Source organism: Hylobates moloch, unplaced genomic scaffold (assembly GCF_009828535.3).
Source record: "Hylobates moloch isolate HMO894 unplaced genomic scaffold, HMol_V3 SCAFFOLD_1, whole genome shotgun sequence".
In the NCBI taxonomy this organism is placed as follows: domain Eukaryota; kingdom Metazoa; phylum Chordata; class Mammalia; order Primates; family Hylobatidae; genus Hylobates; species Hylobates moloch.
In genome coordinates, this window is record NW_026652276.1 from 225,573,564 (window position 1) to 225,593,677 (window position 20,114).

The following is a 20,114-nucleotide window of genomic DNA, read 5'->3' on the forward strand; positions in this document are numbered from 1 at the left end:
CTATTCACAATAGCAAAGAGTTGGAACCAACCCAAATGTCCAACAACGATAGACTGGATTAAGAAAATGTGGCACATATACACCATGGAATACTATGCAGCCATAAAAAATGATGAGTTCGTGTCCTTTGTAGGGACATGGATGAAACTGGAAAACATCATTCTCAGTAAACTATCGCAAGGACAAAAAACCAAACACCGCATGTTCTCACTCATAGGTGGGAATTGAACAATGAGAACTCATGGACACAGGAAGGGGAACATCACACTCCGGGGACTGTTGTGGGGTGGGGGGAGGGGGGAGGGACAGCATTAGGAGATACACCTAATGCTAAATGACGAGTTAATGGGTGCAGGAAATCAACATGGCACACGGATACATATGTAACAAACCTGCACATTGTGCACATGTACCCTAAAACCCTAAAGTATAATTAAAAAAAAAAAAAAATCATTGCACTTTGGTCAGAAAAATAATAAATATATCTTATAAAAAAAAAAATGAACAATAATTGCTTAATATCAAACATCCAGAATGTTCAATTTTCCTGTCACATACAAAAAAATTTTTACACTTCATTCATTGAAATGAGAATCCAAAGAAGGCCCACACATATGTGTCTTAAATCTCTCTTAATCCAGATTTATCTTCCATTTCTTTGTGTTGTTTTCCTTGATGTTTATCTGTTGAAGGAACTAGGTTGTTTATCCCACATACTATATTTTGCTGATTTTGTCTAATGATATCATTCGATATCTTCCTCTACTCCCTGAATTTCTTATAAGCTAGTAGTTTGTGTCTGTCGTCAATTTTTTGCCTCCAGATATAAATCTATTCTTCCTAGCCAGCTCTGCAAGAGTGGGGTTGAACTTGGAAATATTTCTCCTCTGATGAGCTATCCCAGTACAAGTCTTTGTCACCAGAAGGCAGAAGGAAGAGCTTCTCTTTCTGGATCTAGTGTATTTGTCTCTCTGGGCTTCAGCATGGCATACAGTTCCTTGCAGCCAAGCTGAAAAGCCAGCATCAACCAGCACCTTCCCATGGACGTCACACACACACACACACACACACACACACACACACACACACGGCCAGTGTATCCCTCTTGGGAGCTTCCACAACCAGTGCCAATAGCAGGGCACTTCACCATCACCAGCCTCCCCCAACTCAACCCCATCCCCAGGAGGTTTTGCAATAGAGCACAGGAGCTGCCACCTGCCTTTAGATGACCTCCCTGGAGCCCCCAGTGCCCCACCCACAGATGGCTGTGCAGCAGAGTGGCAGTGAGTAGGGATTCATAGGTGGTTTTCCACTGACACCCACCATCAGGTGTCTTTGAAGAAGGGTGCCACCAGGTAAGCACCTCCATTTGAACAAATCCTCTGTCACCTACCCATTCCAGAGAATAGGCTGACTCAGTAAATTCCAAGCCATTGTGTCTTCCTGTGAATACCTCCACAGCACTCCTGAGAATGGGTTTCCAGGCAGCACAGAACCTCGGTCAACTAGCCCCAGCAGTAAGCCACAGCTGCACAGCCTCCACCCCGGCTAGGCTCTCAGCCCCAAGAGTAGGTGGCCTCTTCCTTGGACACTTTTCTTCCATGCTGGTGGTGGTGACTGCTCTCCATATATCTGCTATTCCTATACATCTTTGCCTCTTATTCCATCCACCTACTCCACTCCCCTAGTGACCATTCTTTAGATGAAACTTTCCATTTTCAAATAACTGTATGGTTTCTATCCCTTATTTAGACCATGACACATATTCAGTTAAATCTAAAGGCTTAATCAGACTCAGGCTTATTTCCTAAGTCAGGCTGAGTACTTCTGTCAGGAGGCAAAAGTCTGGTTGTCTATTTTTGTTATGATTATAATCTAGACATCTATCATTCTGTTAGTGGTTAAAATTCTAATTCTAGAGGGAGGGGCCAAGATGGCCGAGTAGAAACAGCTGCGGTGGAAGGCTCCTATCAAGAATGAAAACGGTGAGTGAATCCTGCATCGGCAACTGAGGTATCCAGTTTCTCCCATTGGAACTGACTAGACGGTTGGAATGAACTACAGAGCTGGGTGCAGCGACAGCCCACCCAGGAACTGCACAGGGCACGGGGAGCTCCCACTCTTAGCTAAGGGAGGCGGCAAGTGATTGTGCTGCCCCACTTGGGAAACCATGCGTCTTCCATGGATCTATGCAGATTCTCAGTGGCTGCCTGGCTAGAGACTGCCTAAGACTATCGAGGTCCTGCGGGGAAAGGGGAGGCCACCATCACTGCAGATGCCTGCTGCCTAAGACAACTGAGCTCCTGGGCGGAGGGGAGGCAACAACCATCACCGCAGCTCCAGTCTGCCGTTTTCCCCTGCCAGTGCCAGGGAGACTGGGCGGTTTGGACCCACAAGGAATTCCCCACAGTGCAGCACAGCAGGTGTGGCAGATCATGGCCAGACTGCCTCTTCAGGCCAAATTTGGACCCATCACTCCTCACCAGGCAGGGCCTTCCTGCAACAATTTCAGCAACTGCAGCCATGGATATATGAAGGGAACTCTGATATCCTTAGTACAGAGCCTGTCGGAGAAGGGTCAGCCATGATCTCCACGGATCAGCAGACTTAGTCTTTCCCTGCTAGCTCTGAGGAATCTGGGCAGTCCGGACAAGTGGGATTCCCCCCAGAGCAGCGCACCCGCACCCTCTCCGCCAAAGGGCAGCCAGAGTGCTTTGTTATGCAGGTCCTTGATCCCGTGCCTCCTGACTGGGTGAGAACCTCCAACAGTGGTCGCCAGACACTTTGTACAAGAGCATTCCCACCGGCATCAGGTCGGTGCCCCTCTGGGACAGAGATCCCAGAGGAAGGAGAAGGCAGCTATCTTTGCTGTTCTGCAGCCTTCAATAGTGACACCTCCAGGTGCAGATAGGACCCAGGCAAATAGGGTCTGGAGTGGATCCCCAGCAAACCTCAGCAGCCCTACAAAAGAGGGGCTTGTTAAAAGAAAAACAAAGAGAAAGCAAGAACAGGAACAGCATCACAAAAAAGTCCCCACAAAAACTCCATCCAAAGGTCAGTAGCCTCAAAGACCAAAGGTAGACAAAGTCACAAAGATGAGAAAGAATCAAGGAAAACAAGGCTGAAAACTCAAAAAGCCAGAGTGCCTCTTCTCCTCCAAATGACTGCAACACCTCTCTAGCAAGGGCACAGAACTGGGCTGAGGCTGAGATGGATGAACTGACAAAAGTAGGCTTCAGAAGGTGGGTAATAACAAACTTCACTGAACTAAAGGAGCATGTTCTAACCCAATGCAAAGCAAGTTAAGAACCATGATAAAACACTATTAACCAGAATAAGCCATTCAGGGAGGAACATAAATGACCTGATGGAGCCGAGAAACACAACATGAGAACTTCACAATGCAACCCCAAGTATCAATACAAAATAGACAAAGTACAGGAGAAAATTTCAGAGCTGGAAGACTGTCTTGCTGAAGTAAGGCAGACAAGATTAGAGAAAAAAGAATAAACAGGAATGAACAAAACCTCCGAGAACTATGGGATTATGTAAAAAGACCAATCTTCGGTGGCTTACACCTGTAATCCCAGCACTTTGGGAGGCCAAGGCACGTCGATCACAAGGTCAAGAGATCGAGACCATCCTGGCCAACATGGTGAAACCCTGTCTCTACTAAAAATACAAAAAATTAGCCAGGTGTGGTGGCAGGCGCCTATAGTCCCAGCTACAGGAGAATCACTTGAACCCAGGAGGCAGAGGTTGCAGTGAGCCAAGATTGTGCCACTGCACTCCAGCCTGGTGACAGACCAAGACTCCGTCTCAAAAAAAAAGACCAATCCTACAACTGCTTGGGGTACCTGAAAAAGACAGGTGGCACGGGACCACATTAGAAAGCATATTTCAGGATATCATCGAGGAGAACTTCCCCAACCTAGCAAGACAGACCAACATCCAAATTCAGGATATCCAGAGAACCCCAATTAGATACTCCATGAGAAGATCAACCCCTAACACATAATCATCGGATTCTCCAAGGCCGAAATGAAGGAAAAAGTGCTAAGGGCAGCCAGAGAGAATGGCTAGGTCAACTACAAAGGGAAGCCCATCAGACTAACAGTGGACCTCTCAGCAGAAACCCTACAAGCCAGAAGAGATTGGGGACCAATATTCAACCTTCTTAAAGAAAAGAATTTCCAATCCAGAATTTCATATCCAGCCAAACTAAGCTTCATAAGTGAAGGAGAAGTAAAATCCTTTTCAGACAAGCAAATGCTGAGGAAATTCATCTCCACCAGACCTGTCTTGCAAGAGCTCCTGAAGGAAGATATTAAATATGCAAAGGAAAAACCATTACCAGCCACTACAAAAACACACTGAAGTACACAGACCAATGACACTGTGAAACAACTACCTCAACAAGTCTGCAAAATAACCAGCTAGCATCATGATGATGGGATCAAATTCAAACATAACAATGTTAACCTTAAATGTAAGTGGGCTAAATCCCCCAATTAAAAGACAGAGAATGGCAAGTTGGATAATGAATCAAGACCCATTGGTATGCTGTCTTCAAGAGAGACATTTACCAAGCAAATGGAAAAAAGAAAAAAGCAGAAGTCACAATAGTACTTTCTGACAAAAGACACTTTAAACCAAAAAAGATTTAAAAAGACAAGGAAGCACATTACATAATGGTACAGGGTTCAATCCAACAAGAAGAGCTAACTATCTTAAATATATATGCACCCAGTACAGGAGGACCAGGATTCATAAAGTAAGCTCTTAGAGACCTACAAAGAGATTTCAACACAATAATAGTGGGAGACTTTAACACCCCACTGACAATATTAGATCATCAAAACAAAGTTAACAAAGACATTCGGGACCTGTACTCAGCTCTAGATCAAGTGAACCTGATAGACATCTACAGAACTCTCAACCCAAAAAAACAGAATATACATTCTTCTCATAGCCACATGGCACTTACTCTAAAATTGATCACATAATCGGAAGTAAAACACTTCTCGGCAAATGCAAAAGAACTGAAACAATAACAGTCTCTCAGATCACAATGCAATCAAATTAGAACTCAAGATTAAGAAACTCACTCAAAACCACACAACTACATGAAAAGTGAACAACTTGCTCCTGATTGACTCCTGGGTAAATAATGAAATTACAGCAGAAATCAAGAAGTTCTTGGAAACCAATGAGAACAAAGAGACAAATGTGCCAGATTCTCTGGGATGCAGCCAAAACAGTGTTAAGAGAGAAATTTATAGCACTAAATGCTGACATCAAAAAGCTAGAAAGATCTCAAGTCAACATCCTATCATCATAACAAAAAGAACTAGAGAACCAAGAGCAAACAAACCCCACAGCTAGCAGAAGACAAGAAATAACCAAGATCAGAGCAGAACTGAACGAGACAGAGACATGAAAATCCTTCAAAAAAATCAACAAATCAGCTGGGTGCTATGGCTCATGCCTGTAATCCCAGCACTTTGGGAGTCTGAGGCAGGCAGATTACCTGAGGTCATGAGTTTGAGACCAGCCTGGCCAACATGGTGGAACCCCATCTCTACAAAAATATAAAAATTAGTAGCGCATGTTGGTGCATGCCTGTAATCCTGGGTGCTCAGAGGCTGAGGCAGGAGAATCGCTTGAACCCAAGAGGCAGAGGTTGCAGTGAGCTGAGATCGTGCCACTGCACTCCAGCCTGGGCGACAGAGCGAGACACTGTCTTAGAAAAAAAAAAAAAAAAAAAAAAAACCATGAATCCAGTAGCTGGTTTTTTGAAAAAAATAATATAAAATAGGACTACTGTATTAATAGTCTAGCTAGACTAATAAGAAAAGAGAGAGGAATCAAGTAGAGACAATAAAACATGATACATGATAAAGCCACTATCACCACTGACCCCACAGAAATACAAACAACCATCAGAGAATACTATAAATACCTCTATGCAAACAAACTAGAAAATCTAGAAGAAATGGATAAATTCCTAAACATATACACCCTCCCAAGACTGAACCAGGAAGAAGTTGAATCCCTGAATAGTCCAATAACAGGTTCTGAAATTGAGGCTGTAATAAATAGCATACCAACCAAAAATGCCCAGAAACAGACATATTTACAGCTAAATTCTGCCAGAGGTACAAAGAGGGGCTGGTACAGTTTCTTCTGAAATTATTCCAAACAATTGAAAAGGAGGGACTCCTCCCTAATTCATTTTATGAGGCCAGCAACATCCTGCTACCAAAACCTGGCAAAGATACAACCGACAAAAGAAAGCTTCATGCCAATATCCCTGATGAACATCGATGCAAAAATCCTCAACAAAATACTGGCAAACCAAATCTAGCAGTATATCAAAAAGCTTATCAACCACAATCAAGTCAGCTTCATCCCCAGGATGCAAGGCTAGTTAAACAAGTAAAGTCAGTAAATGCAATTCATCACATAAACAGAACTAAAGACAAAAACCACACGATTATCTCAATAGATGCAGAAAAGGCCTAAGGTAAAATTAAACATCCCTCATGTTAAAAAATCTCAATAAACTAGGTATTGATGGAACATAGCTCAAAATAATAAGAGCTATCTATGACAAACCCACAGCTAATATCGTACTAAATAGGCAAAAGCTGGAAGCATTCCCCTTGAAAACTGTCACAAGACAAGGATGCCCTCTCTCACCACTCCTATTCAACACAGTGTTGGAACTTCCAGCCAGGGCAATCAGGCAAGAAAAAGAAATAAAGAGTATTCAATACAAAGAGAGGATGTCAAACTCTCTCTGCAGATAACATACATGTTCCTGTATCTAGAAAACCCCATCAACCCATCCTGAAAGCTTCTGGAGCTGATAAGCAACTTCAGCAAAGTCTCAGTATACAAAATCAATGTGCAAAAATCACAAGCATTCCTATACACTAATAATAGAGAGCCAAATCATGAGTGAACTCCCATTCACAATTGCTACAAAGAGAATAAAATACCCAGGAATACAGCTAACAAGGGAAGTGAAGGACCTCTTCAAGGAGAACTACAAACCACTGCGTAAGGAAATAAGACAGGACACAAACGGATGGAAAAACATTCCATGCTCATGGATAAAAACAATCAATACTGTGAAAATGGCCATACTGCCCAAAGTATCTATAGATTCAATGCTATGCCCATTAAACTAGCACTGACATTTTTCACAGAATTAGAAAAAAACTACTTTAGAATTCACATGGAACCAAAAAAGAGCTCATACAACCAAGATAATCCTAAGCAAAAAGAACAAAGCTGGAGGCATCGTGCTACCCAGCTTCAAACTATAATACAAGGCTACAGTAACAAAAACAGCATGATACTGGTACAAAAACAGAAACATAGACCAATGGAACAGAATAGAGATCTGAGAAATAAGAAAGTACATCTACAACCATCTGATCTTTGACAAACCTGACAAAAACAAGAAATGGAGAAAGAATCCCCCATTTAATAAATGATGCTGGCATAACTGGCTAGCCATATGCAGAAAATTGAAACTGGACCCTGTTCTTATACTTTATACAAAAATTAACTCAAGATAGATTAAAGACTTAAATGTAAAAACCAAAACTATAAAAACCCTAGAAGAAAATCTAGGCAATACCATTCACGACACAGGCATGGGCAAAGATTTCATGATGAAAACGTCAAAAGCAATTGCAACAAGAGCAAAATTTGACAAATGGGATCTAATTAAACTAAAGAGCTGCAGAGCAAAAGAAACTATCATCAGAGTGAACAGACAACCTACAGAATGGGAGAAAATTCTTATAATCTATCCATCTCACAAAGATCTAATATCCAGAATCTACAAGGAACTTAAATTTACAAGAATAAAACAAACAACCCCATTAAAAAGTGGGCAAAGAAGATGAACAGACTACTCAGAAAAAGGCATTTATGCGGCCAAAAAAACATATGAAAAAATGCTCAGCATCACTGATCATTAGAGAAATGCAAATCAAAACCACAATGAGATTCATCTCGCACCAGTCAAAATGCATTATTAAAAAGTCAAGAAACAACAAATTTTGGTGAGGCTGGGGAGAAATAGGAATACTTTTATACTACTGGTGGGAATGTAAATTACTTCAACTATTGTGGAAGACAGTGTGGCAATTCCTCAAAGACCTAGAACCAGAAATATCATTTGGCCCAGCAATCTCATTACTGGGTATAAACCCAAAGGAATATAAATCATTCTGTTATAAAGATAAATGCACACATATGTTCACTGCAGCACTATTCACAATAGCAAAGACATAGAATCAACCCAAATGCCTGTCAAAAATAGAGTGGATAAAGAAAATGTAGCACATATATACCATGGAATACTATGCAGCCACAAAAAGGAATGAGATCATGTCCTTTGCAGAGACATGGATGGAACTGGAAGCCACTATCCTCAGCAAAGTAATGCAGGAACAGAAAACCAAACACTGCGTGTTCTCACTTATAAGTAGGAGTTGAACAATAAGAACACATGGACACAGGGAGGGGCCTGTCAGGGGTGGTGGCAAGGGGAGGGAGAGCATCGGGAAAAATAGCTAATGCAGGCTGGGCTTAATACCTAGGTGATGGGTTGATAGGTGCAGCAAATCACCATGGCACATGTTTACTTATGTAACAAACCTGCACATCCTGCACATGTATCCCAGAACTTGAAAAGAAATTTTAATGCTACTTTTACTCATTAATTCTAACATTACTCATAAGGGGCTAGTGAGATTCAAATTCTATCATGAGTGACTACCACATTTATTACCTGGAATATGTGGGTAAGGAAAAACTGCCTCATAATAATCATTTGTTTACCCTGATATTTAGTTTATACAAGAATGGCAAGATAAACACTTGGCTTCTTTTTCCTTATCTATCAGTCATTCTGGGAGGAATTTCTCTGTGTGTGTGTTTTTTAAAGCCATAGAGAAAAGATATTGTAGTAAGAAATGACAATCAGACTGACAATTTACTCTGCAGCAACATGGGAATCCAGATGACAGTGGAATACTATAAAGTGTCCATACTTTGATACCTAAAATGAACAAAATATATTTACAGATAATGAAAGCATTTTTTGAATGAATAAACTCTCTTACAAAGAATATTCTAAAATGTGTATACTTCATGGATAAGAAAAAGAATTCTAGAAGAAAGGTCTGAAAAACGAAGTATAGAGAGGAAAAAAGTAAACATGAAAAAATCAAATAAGGTAAATCTAAATAAAACATTTATAAAATAATTACAGTGATATCTACATTAACAAAAGTGGTAACTAAGAGTAGTCTAAGTCTGAAAAGAAGATACAAGAGTCAAAGCATTCTGAGATCCCATACTTTGTTTAGAAGAAAGGTAAATATAGTGATTGATATGGTTTGGCTCTATGTCCCCATTGAGATTTCACCTCAAATTGTAATCCCCATAATCTCCACCTGTCGCAGGCAGGACCAGATAAAGGGAGAATTGGATCAGGCCCCCATGCTGTACTTGTTATAGTGAGTGAGTTCTCATGAGATCTGATGTTGTATAAGCATCTGGCATTTCCCGTTTGCACTCACTCCATTCTGCCACCCTGTGCAGAAGGTACCTGCTTCTTTGCCTTCCACCATGATTGTCAGTTTCCTGAGGCCTCCTCAGCAATGCAGAAGTGTGAGTCAATTTAAACCTCTTTCCTTTATAAATTACCCAGTCTCAGGTATTTCTTCATAGCTGTGTGAGAACACACTAATACAGTGATTAACTTTATACTTCAAGTCAAACATCCAAGTAAGAAATTTTATAAGGATGAAAAGAATGTACACATGCAATATGTAACTTTTCAAACTAAAGTTTGAAAAAGTAAAGAAAAAGAAAATGAAACAAGAAAGTAACAAATAAAATATAACAACAAAGTGCCTAGAGAGGAAAGTTGAGAGAGGAGGTTTCAAAAAAAAAAAAAAAAATCACACTTCACACCAAAGGACATTACATTACAGTAAAAATTGGTAAACTGGACTTTGTTAAAATAAAAACTTTTGTTCTGCAAAAGATCCTGTTAAGGAGGATAAAAACACAGGCATGGACTGGGAGAAAATATTTGAAAACCACATACCTGATAAAAGACTTGTACCTAGAATATAGAAAAAACTCTCAAAATTCAACAGTAAAAAAATGAATAATTCAATTAGAAATGCACAAAAACCATAAAAAACATTTCAGCAGAGAATATATGGATGGCAAATCAACACATGAAAAGATGTTCTTCATTAGCTACTAGGGTAATGCAAATTAAACCACAATATGTTATCATTATACACCTATCAAAAAGGTTTAAATAAAAATAATAATGATGGCCGGGTGCAGTGGCTCACACCTGTAATCCCAGCACTTTGGGAGTCCGAGGCGGGTGGATCACCTGAGATCAGAAGTTCGAGACCAGCCTGACCAACATGGAGAAACCCTGTCTCTACTAAAAATACAAAATTAGCCGGGTGTGGTGGCACATGCCTGTAATCCCAGCTACTCAGGAGCCTGAGGCAGGAAAATTGCTTGGACCCGGGAGGCAGAGGTTGTGGTGAGCCGAGATCACACCATTGCACTCCAGCCTGGGCAACAAAAGCAAAACTGTCTCAAAAAAAAAAAAAAAATAGTGATGATATCAAGTGATTCAGAGGTACTGAAAAACTGGATCACTCATACATCAGTGGTGAGAATAGCCACTCTGGAATGCATCTACCATATAACCTAGCAATTGTACTCCTGGGCATTTATCTCAGAGAAACCGGTATGTGAATGTTGATAGCAGCTTTACTTGCGACACCCAAGAACTGGAAATGACCCAAATTCCTCCATTAAAGGGTCAATGGTTAAACAAATAATAGTGCATTTCTACCATGGAACACTGCTCAAGAATAAAAGGAATGAACTATTGATAGGCTGAACAACTTGAATGGATACCAAGAGAATTATGCTGAATGAATAAAGATAATCTCAAAAGGTTACATACAGTTGGTTCCACTTATATAAAGTTCTTAAAATAAAATTACAAAGATAGAGAACGGATAAGAGGATGTCAGGGATTAGGGATGGAGGGGGAAAAGAGAAGAGTATGTGAAGCTATAAAGGGGTAACATAAGGGAGTCTGGTAGATGTATCTTGATGAGGTACTTACACAAATGTACACAAGATAAAACTGCATAGAATTAAACACACACACAAACGCACACACACACCAAATGTATGCATGTAAAATGGCAAATCTGAATAAGCTGTGTGAATAGTACCAATGTCAATTTCCTACTTTTGCAATTGTACTGTATTTATACAAGATGTTGCCATCATGGTAAACTGGGTGAGGCATGCAAGAGACCTCTCTGTATATGTTCTCTGCAACTTCCTGTAAATCTATACTTATTTTAAAATAAAAAGGTAAAAAACACATCAACACTGCTATGGTCTGAATGAATCTTCCCTAAAATTACTATGTTGAAACCTAATCATCAGCATGATAGTATTAGCAGGTGGGGCTTTGCAGAGGTGATTAGGTCACAAGGGCAGAGCCCTCAAAAATGGAATTAGTTCCCTTATAAAATAGGCCCAAGGGAGTTTGTTCGCTCTTTCCATCCTTTGAAAACACAGCTAGAAAGCACCATCTGTGAAGCAGAAAGTAGGTCTTCACCAGACATCAAATTTGCCAACACCTTGATCTTGGACTTCCCAGACTCCAGAACTGTGAGAAAGTTAGTTTTGTCATTTACAAGCTACCCAGTTTATGGGGTTTGGTTACGGCAGCCAGAATAGACTAACAGATACAAACTTTTATGTTACATAAAATCAGAGAAATGAATATAAATTTACCAGTAATCACGGTCAAAAAACAAAGCAAAATCTCCAGTTTAAAGACAGATTATCAGACTGAATGTAAAATTAAAATCCAGCTATATGCTGTTTACAAGACAGACAGCTAAAATATAAGGACCCAATAAGTCTAAAAGTATAAAATTAGAAACAAATATGTAATAGGAAAACACTAACCAAAAGATAGCTACTACAGTTACACAAGATAACGAAATCATCACAACTAGCTTGTTATAGTTACTTATTTCAGGATATACATTGTCAACTTGGCACCATCCTTCAAAAACAGGGTATTATAGAAATACGTGCCAAATAGTGGTGACATTCCTGTAACACTTACAATGCCTAAGAGGGTTTGGGACCAATATTACATATTCAAATACTGTTGACTGATTGACTGAATGGAAAGTATTGCCAGAATTTTCAAATAATGTAAACCTCCAGGCAATGGCTGTGGGGGTCTGTTTGCTAAAACATTTATCACAGGCCTCTACACCAGGGCTCAAAGTGTGTAAGGTAAAACTTAGATACCAGTATATCCCTTATCCTCAAAAGCATATAAACACAGACAGTATTTTACTCTCATTTAAACGAACAAGTTAATTTAAAAGAAGATATATTTGTCACACACAAAATATTTAAAACCTCACATTGAAATAAATCTTTCTCTAAAATTTGATAGTGTCTTTCTAAGGGCTGTTTTCTAGTTAGCACAGGTGTATCCAATAAGCAGTTAAATATTAAAACAATGCTGTATGAGTCCATTTTCATGCTGCTGATAAAGACATAGACAAGACTGGGTAATTTATAAAGAAAAATGGTTTAATGAACTCACAGTTCCACATGGCTGGGGTGGCCTCACAATCATGGTGGAAGGCAAGGAGGAACAAAGTCACGTCTCACATGGTGGCAGGCAAGAGGGCTTGTGCAGGGGAACTCCCCTTTATAAAACCATCAGATCTTGTGAGACTTATTCACTACCACAAGAACAGTATGGGGGAACTGCCACCATGATCCAATTACCTCCCACTGTGTCCCTCTCACGACATGTGGGAATTATGGGAGCTATAATTCTAGATGAGATTTGGGTGGAAACACAGCCAAATTATATCAATTGCTATCCTAATCCAATTAACCTTCACTCAATTTTCCTAGTAATTATTAAATCAGATAATAATTAATGTCCTATTTTACTCAGTTACTCATTTTCATGAAATATTAAAATGCTGCTAAAACCATCTTTATTTTAACACTTTGTCATCCTAAATGATACAATATTCAAAATACCATTTTAAAGCAAATTTTTACAGACTATATTCACTCTGTAAGTATACATTATCTTGATTCAAGTACTCAACAATTTTCTTACGGCAATAATAAAATTCACTTGCAAATGAGTACAAAACACAAAATTCAACACTTGAATTTTGTATTTTTGTCAAGAATGGAATTATAGTCTTTAAAAGGCATCAATAAAAAGGATGACTAAACATTATTTTAAGAACAAGTCTAAGAAACTACGAAACCCACAAAGCACATATAAAAATACTAGTTTGAGAATAAAGTTTTCTTAGTTGACCACATCTCCCCCCAAGAAAATAAAATTCCTAAACTGATTAGGTATTCTGTAAATTTAAAATGTATTCATGTGGTAATTACTGTGTAATCCATTAATTAAAACTGGTTAGGCGTAATGATTTTATAACCTGTTACATGCAGATGTGACATCTCTTCTCCAATCCTACCTAACCACTAACATAGCATCATTTTATAATCACCATACAGTAAGAAGCTAAATTTGAGTACTCTAACTCCATGGACTTAAAAATAGGGGTAACAGACTACATTTGGTTCTGGTAAAGATCAAATTTTGATATCATCTCTACCTCAAACCTCAGTGGCAGAAATCTGGTCTTCTATTTCCTTTCTATCTCCCCTACAGCATCGTCTATAGAGCTTTGCACCGAGCAGGTGATCAACAAATGCTTCTTAACTAAAACAAGATCCAAGCCACAATATTCCATGAAGCCACCACTTTCATAAAAGATTTCATTATTTTATATCCAATAAGCAACATATCATAAAAGATTTCTATTAGCACCATGGTTCACTGAAACTCAATTATAATGAACTATTTTATAAAAATGTCTCATTTAAAACAGAAGATCTCTCTTTTCATCAGTAAAACAGCACTTTTTGCATACTGCAGTTTTAATTCTCTAATACTTCAGAATTTTTCTAGGGTGCTGGCATAGCAAATAAATTTTTACAGTAAATGACCACAAAATGTCACATTTCCCCAGAATATCTATAAATACTTCCAATTTTTAAAAAAGCTAATAAATCCTCAGTTTAGAAGGGGCAGTCAATTTAAGGTAAATATATAGAAATTGTAAGCCTTTTATTGCTTCCTCCTAAAAGCAAGAGAATGCTCATGCAGTGTTTTAATTATGATACTGAGACTTGTATTTGTCTTTCCATTCTGCTTTATTCACGTAGTTTTTGATGGCTAGCCAGTTTGATCACAGATCTATGAAGAAGCCCCCAAGAAGTCTCTGTGTCACTTAAACCGCTTCTGCACAACAAGAGGCCTTTACCAGAGAGTACAAGTCCACTCAGAATCAGAAGAAAAGTGCCAGTTAATATCACAGCAAGTCAGATCTGGGCCTAACTTATCCAGATTACTTGGACCAAATACTTGGGAGGATACTGACTGAAACATCTTTTTTCCAATTTTGACAACAGCAAAGCCACGGAACAAAGAGGCATTATAAATACATCAGAATTATATGCAGATGAACTTAAAAGTTGGAAATTTTTAAAAAAGAATTACACACAGAGATTAAATTTCATGGAGATGGATAAAAATAACCAATCTCAAACCAAATGAAAACAATGTTAAACAGTTGCTGATGTGCATCTTAGGGACAGAGAGATGGCCAAATGTGAATCAGCTGCAACATGGGTGCACACAGAGTCTACAGTCTGCCACTCTCTTCTAGACTATTTATTACACATCTTCTTTCACCTCAAACCTCTTTTCCCCATTCTCACTCTCCTTATAACGTCATACTCCTCTTCAGTGATAAAATGGAACCTATCAGAAAACTTCCACAAATTCAGACAAACACACGTACCCAAGTACCATCATCTCTCTGCTCATACACTCTGTGCCCCTTCCTATACAAATAAATAATGTATGCTCCTAACGCTCAACTAATCCTTTTGTGCCTTGGACCCCATCCACTTGCACTAGGAACTGACAATAATTTCCGTAGTTCTTCCCTATTTTCTCCTACATTATAAATTAATTCCCGTTCTGCTGCAGCACATATAATGCTGTTAATTCTCCATGCTTTAAAACACACACACACACAAACACACACACACCCCTAATTCCTCCTCAGGCTACCCCACCATTTCTCTGCCCTGTTATAGCAAAATGCCTAGAAAAGTCTTTTGAGAATTTTGTTTTAAAATAGTCAGTGGATACAAATCCAAAATAAATGAAAGAACACTCAAAAGAAGAGGTTTATTTGGTTTATTTTTAAAAGATTTGCAAACTTTCTCTAGATTTGAGCCAACATTAGTAGATTTAACAGGTCAATAATGGGTACCTAGAGTAATTGATATACTTTAAAACATGAGCAGTTTGTTCTGGCTGATAAATTAGACAGCTGTTCTGAATTCGATTTCATGCTATTTTCACAAAGAGCTAATTTCCTTCTACCAGTAATAAAGCTACCTGAAACTATACACAGTTAACATCATCACCTTTATCTTTCAAGAAAGATATCAAATTACTTGCTTACAGTTGGTTTTGGACATATCCAGAAATATGCCCCCTCTTCAAAATACAAATAGCTACTAAGTTAGCTTCATATTTATTTCAAAATTATACTATTCAAAAATCATATTACACTATGGAGCTTTAAAAAAATGCTATTTTCCCCTCTGCAAGTTTTCTTAAACTAATATATCCTTTACTTCCCACGTTTTCATAGGTCAAACTTGTAAGCTCAGGGAGAAAAAAAATCAAGTCGTACCAGTCTTTGATTGCAAAATCCAATTTACATTTTCATCTCCAACCCCTACTAATCAGTTATGCAAATTGCAATATAAAATTTCAATTCTAATAAAAATTTGAAGAAAAAAGACTTTAATTTCAAAGTTCATTTTTCAAGCATGAGATTATTCCATTTTAACTTAATATAAAGGAAATAGTTCTAAAGTAATTCCAAAAACATACACATTTGTAAATACTGAATATCAGCATGATATTCCTAAATAAACATCATCAAATTTGAGAAGCAGGTAACTACTCAGAATCTCTTTCCTCAATAAGTTGAAAAAGTTCATGCTTCTGGATTTGTTAATAAACAACAAATTAAATTTATGCAAGGCTCTTTCTTTAAGTGACACTGTGCAGTAATGAAAATTCTGACTATAAAAAATGATAAGCTAGTATTTACCATTGTGGTTATGACATTCTATTAAAATAATTTATCCTCCTGAAATTTAAGTTTCATTTCTGTGTTCCTTAGTTAAACGTGTAACAAATGTAAAATGGATTCTACACGAATATGTATATACACTCACTGGAGGTTCCAAATAAAAATATTTTCATAGCAAATTTCATTTATTCCTCTATATGTAGCATGCAGTAGCAGAGGAAAGCTACTTTTCTTCCCCTGTATATTTATCATGAAATTTCACATTTTAAAAATAAGACTTCATTTCAAATCCTGAAATCACTGAAAAATCTCCAGCCTTACATGAAACTTCTTTTAAGTCTTTTCCTTTAATAATACATCTCTACATACAATTGCAGCGATTGTGATGGCTTTTATTAGTATTATATTTCAACAGTTTGTCGCTTTTTACATTCTTACTGTTCTGCAAGAGGCTTATTAAAAGATTCAGTGACAAATGCCAAGATAGTCTGCTATATCTGTAATTATATTAAATAAAATGCCCACCACTTTTTCACTAAAAAAATTATTTCTTCAACACGTTGGCTACTTTCAACTGAGTCACAGCAGGAGTCCTGAGTGACCTACGATCAACTCAGACCACCAAGCCTGAATTCTTTAGTTAACAACCACTCTCCATGATACATTTTATCATACTTCTTGCCTTCACTGCCCTTTTACCAGAGGAAACAAATCGTATTTCATCACCTACAGCCAAGATGTCCAAAATCCCTAACTACTTCCTGTGACCAGAAAAAAAAAAAAAAGTATGCTTCACTAGACTGGGCACACTGCTGGTCCTCCCCTTTGTCCCACTCTGTAAGGCAAGCTAGCATCACAGGCTCCTTGGCTGAAAATCAATATAAGTTAATCCAACCACCCATCCAGTTCAATCTCTCCCAAGAAGGCCTTGAAGACTAATGTTCCAACACCTCAAAAATAGGAAGATTATAAAAAGGCAGAATAACAATAGAGTAGTATCCTTCCTACAAGGACAAAGATGTGCTGGGCAAAATCTAGAGAAAAGAAATGCCAAATCTGAATTTAGACAGCCATTTCAAGCTGAAATTAATGTTATGACATCCAGAGCACAGCCAAAAATTATAGTCAGAATAATCCACACGTGATCACTGTTGAACTAAGCCAAAGCTTCCTTTAAATAGCATCCACATCCCAATATTATTTCTCTTTACAGCAAAGAAATCTTGTATTCTCAAGAGCTGACTACAGCATTATCGAAATAGCCTTACACAGAGGCAAGTTTGGGGAAAAAAAAGGTAAAGGAAATTTAAAGTTTATAGCTTCAGAAGAAACTCTCTACCACCATCTTGTTGGATGGAAGAAACATGCCAGAGATAGAAAACCAGAAAACCTTTAATTTAGAGTAATTCAGCCTATTTTGTCATCCTTTGGAAACTTTACCATTTCTATGTAGAGTATGGGCATTCAACAGCATAGAATTCAGCTCTGCAGGAATTCACATTTTAAAACATCATTTTTTAAACCAACTGGATACATGAGAACTTTCAATAAAAATATAATAAACTTTAAAATCTTGGCATGTGCAAACTATCAGATCAGCTGCCTAGAATTCAAGCTTGCAATAAAGACTGAATACACCTGAAATTACATGTGTAGGACAGTAATGGTTACAGCCCACAAGAATTATTTGTATCATTCTACCACTAGTCTGACAGTGTTGCCATTAAAAAAGGAGAACTGCTTTTCAACCCTCAGTGAAAATTTAGCCTGCTATCACTGTGTGAGATTCTGACATTACGGGAAAGAAGAACAGCTCTTCTGAAAATTAGTCCTTATTTTAAAAGCTTAAGATACTGAACAAAGATAAAAGAAATTAAAGTAATTCTCAAAGAAAAAACTGTCAATATATTCCAAACTTCTTCAAGAACACAGAGATTTCAGTTTCACATTATAATTAGCTTTCACAATTGAAACTTAGAATTGCTCATGCACAATGACTACGTGAAGGAAAAAAGAAAAACTAAAATATTATAATGCAGCCTGTGATTTACTGGGAAAGTAGAGCTTTAATACATGAAGTGAGGCTCAAAGAAAAATGGGCTGGAATATATAATACAGGCAACCAACCAGATTTAGAACCCACATATTTAAAGGGCCACAGCTTCTGTCGTGCTTGGAACCTGGGGACACTTTCTCCACTGTCTTCCAGCCTGCTACCACAGCCACTTCTAGAGTCTCAATCTCACACTTCCTGCCAAAAATTCAGAAGCCAGGAAGCATACCTGATTGCCAAAAGTACTAAAATCCTGCTACATTATGCATTGAGTGAGTTTTTATGAGGTAGTCTAAGACCTTAACCAACACTGTAATTTCATTTCCATGAGAAAATATATTCTGAGTTTAAAACTACAAACAAAACACAGACTTTGGATAAGGCTGTCTGCACACATTTAAACTTAATTAGAGCTAATCAGCATAGCAAATAAACTTCTTTTACTAAGGTAAACCTGACACTTTCCAGGCTCAACCATTCACCATTAACTTTAAAAAACAAATTAAACCAAGCAAGTATCTTATCTTCAACTATGCACAAAGGCCAAAAACTGACTTAAAATTCACAGTACCTGCATACAACAACTTAAAAAATGCGCATGACCCACAGCCCTTTCCCGTATGCTATTACATGGCAGAATAAAGCATTTAGCACATATTACCATGAATCCTATATTGATGACGTTATGGTAATTGGTTTTGGATTTGTTTCCGTGTTTTCAAACACTTTCTAGTTTTGCCAAAAACAAAGTGAACATATTCCTATAAGTAATTTATTGACAGAATCCTATATTTTAAAACTGACTATTCATCAAAGATTCTGTGATGAGGTAGGGCTAAAATAGGGCAGGTGGTGGTTTGGACAAAGGGACAATTTATATTACAAGTGACTTTGAGAACTTTTTTATATATCTTTTATATATATATATCTTCATTCCATTTTAATAACCTGTTTTGAGGACTTCTTTAGTTCCCTTTATTTATATCTCAATACACAAATCCTTAAGATCCAGGGCACATTGAAAGGAAGCTTCAAACAAAAACAGGAAAAGTAAAAAAAAAAAAAAAAAAATCTAAAAGGCTGACAAGAGGGAAAAGGGAAAGGGAAGAAGGCCAGGAATAATCTGTAATCAATCTTTTTTTTTTTTTTTTATTAATACTGCTCACTGTAACTTATAAGGTGCAGGTAGCCGTTGCAGGTCCAATTTCAAGTTATATCGCTAAACCAATGAAAAAACTTTTTTATAACTTTTCTGCGATCCCATTTTGTCCTTTTTAAATGAACCCTTAATTAGACCTAACTTTGATGAACTCAAACCAGCAATTAATACTTCCTAGACCCACTGACTTTTGTTACTTGTTAAATCCTCTGAGACATACATTAAAACCTGATGTTTTTAGTAGCCATAGCACTAACACAAAGTAGTGAATATATTTACATTTTCTTTATACCTTGACAGCATTTTTTCCTTAATAGATTAATTAACATATTATAAACTGTAATATGTGCTGAAATTTTTCAGTAAGCGGGCTATTTATATAACATTCACCCAGATGCTATCTAATGCAGTTGACTAGAATAACACTGTGTAGACAGCCATTCTTCTACGAGTTACGGCTCACATAAAAAATATTCGGGCAAATATAACTGCTATTGTTTTTAAACTCCTTTAAATATGCAATCACTACCTCTCTTTCTACAATGGCTTTCCAGGTCAAATATCT

General features: G+C 37.8%; 1 protein-coding gene across 3 annotated transcripts in view; it reads right to left on the reverse strand.

The window, feature by feature from the left end:
- TPK1 (thiamin pyrophosphokinase 1) overlaps positions 1-20,114 on the reverse strand; it is a 411,439-nt gene that overhangs the window by 364,357 nt on the left and 26,968 nt on the right. The window lies entirely within an intron of this gene.